This window comes from Macadamia integrifolia, chromosome 5 (genome assembly GCF_013358625.1).
Source record: "Macadamia integrifolia cultivar HAES 741 chromosome 5, SCU_Mint_v3, whole genome shotgun sequence".
In the NCBI taxonomy this organism is placed as follows: Eukaryota; Viridiplantae; Streptophyta; class Magnoliopsida; order Proteales; family Proteaceae; genus Macadamia; species Macadamia integrifolia.
The window spans coordinates 12,008,316-12,010,827 of NC_056561.1; positions in this window are offsets into that span (position 1 = coordinate 12,008,316).

Below are 2,512 nucleotides of genomic sequence, written 5' to 3' on the forward strand. Positions count from 1 at the left end.
GTTTCTAAGATATACTGCATTACAACAGCAACAACATCAAAACAAACAGAAAATAATGAAGAGATCTTGTTAGCTTTCAGGTTCCTGATCTGATAATGGAGTGGGAAAGTTACAAAACCTTGAGAAGGGTTTCACTTTTGAGGATGCTTCTTCCTTCATGGGCTTCCATGGCTGAAGCTAGGCCTGAAGCTTTGGTGTGGAGCATCTAACGGAGGTGATAATGAGGAGGGAAAGAAATACTAAATATATATAGGGAAAAAGAAAACTATCCACTTGCTTTGTCCAAAAAGAATGTGTTGCCTCCACGCCCCATGCACTGAAAATGCCTTCATGCTTCCTCTCTTTGGTCTGCACATAACCGATTGATCACACAAGTAAATAATGTTATGGTGAAATGTTTCCTATGAGGAGAATGGCGTTCTTATGTATGTGTGCAAGGGCCAACGGAAACACACAAGCAGACATCCATATGGACGTCTTTTTTCCTTTCATGAAACAGACTGATCATTAATTTTCACCCAAAAAAAAAAAAAAAAAATTCTTATCGTCTTAGGTTGGCACCACTCCTAAGTCCCCACATGAAAATGCATAAATGCAATCACGATATTGAGCACTATTTTTCTCTCATGAGTCATGACATGTGACTTGTTCTCATAGTCTCCAACCCACCATATGTTATTCTTGTGGTTATGGATGATATTGTACTTTCTTCTTTCAATTTACTAAATAGGGAGTAGACCCCGTGCCAACAAAGGAAAAATTGACACTCACTCAACTCAGGTTTCTTCTTTAAACAGTGAAAACACCTTGTGTATTCCATTATAAATAGGGATATAAATGGATGGTTAAAATTCGAATTCGAATTTGTATTTATATTTGTTTAAGTGTATCCATATCCAGTCAAAGGGTATTCGGACTAGAATCCAAATTATCCAAAAAATAATTATCCAATTTGATTAAATAATCAATTAATGATTTTTGAGGGTTCTTAAAATTTAAATAAGTTCTAGAGAATGAGGAAAAGAGTTAAAACAACTTAGAAAGATGGATTAAGAGCAAATTATATTCACTGGAGGAGGAAGGTCCGGATAAACAAGTCAGAGAGTAAACGGATGGTTGAAAATCCAATTTCGATCCACATCCATATTTGTTTACGGGTATCCGTATCCGGTCAGAAAATATCTAGATCTGAACACATGCGATCCGAATTCGATCCGTTTGCATCCCTAATTTTAAAGGGGATTAATATATACAAGGTTATACATGGAAAGAGTAAACAAGGAAAGACCTATACAATACATGGAAACCACAAGAAAGTATTACAGAATATTGTAACTGCTATAGCTAACACCTTTCCTTCGTATCTGGCTTTTCTCAATAGTGTCCAGGGACCAGAAAGTGATCCCATGATTGGGAGGACATGAGCACACATGGGCTCTACGAAGAGGAATTCTATCCCTTCCGTTCAAGCATATATGAAGAAACTTTTATTTATTTATTTATTTTTTGTGTTTATGTGTGTTTTATTATTATTATTATTAATTTTTTTTTTTGTGAATAAAAAATATATCAAATAGAAAAGAAAACAAATGCAATAGACAAAACCTTCCGGCTAATCGAAGCTAAATACTATCCAAAGAATTCCAATCCAAGAGGAAAAAGGCCAAAAAACAAGCCCTAAGAGATAGGGGTATATGGAGGAAAGTTATTAAGTTTTGAGATCGAATTTGCCACCGGTGCATCACATTAAAGAAAATGTAACTTCTACATTTCTTTGACTTGACCCTTGACATTTAGGAATTTACTCTTAATTTGCCGGAATACTTATTTGACAGACCTTAAATAGTATAATATAATAAATGTATGTGTACAGACAACATTAGTGCTGGTAACAAACAAGATAACATTCTCATAAAACAATCTTCTTCGACCATGGAACCTGATATAACTGAAACACTTTTTCTTATATTGATTAGTATGCTTCGTGTATATGTTTTCCATGTTTTGGATTTCTATCAACATAATGACCTAAAAAAAAAAGGAACAGTGAAGGAAACTATGCATGTACATTGTGGGCATTTTGTCATTTCCCCCCTCATACCCCCACCCTAGCTGATTTTCCTTGAGTTGGGACGCCAACCCCTAATGGCTTATGGACCCTTGATAGGTTCTGACTTGAAAAAAAAAAAAATTAGTCATGTGTCCTATCCAAACCATTGGTAAGATAGACCTTCCAAGTGGAAACCCCCCAAAACAAAAAGTGTCATAGTGAGGCCATCACAATATGCATCTGGTTTAGAGCGATGAGGCTATCCAACTATTGATAAAATCAATCATTTAGGAATCGATCACATGTCAAATTTAATGATCCAACTCAATCATATCACTTTCTAATTAGATGTCTCTTGGATTTTCATAAAACTTATCCCACTTTTTGCCATTACATGGGTGAAGAGGGATATATTTGAAAACAAAAGGGACAAGGGTTGCCCGACGACCAGGTGATTGTACA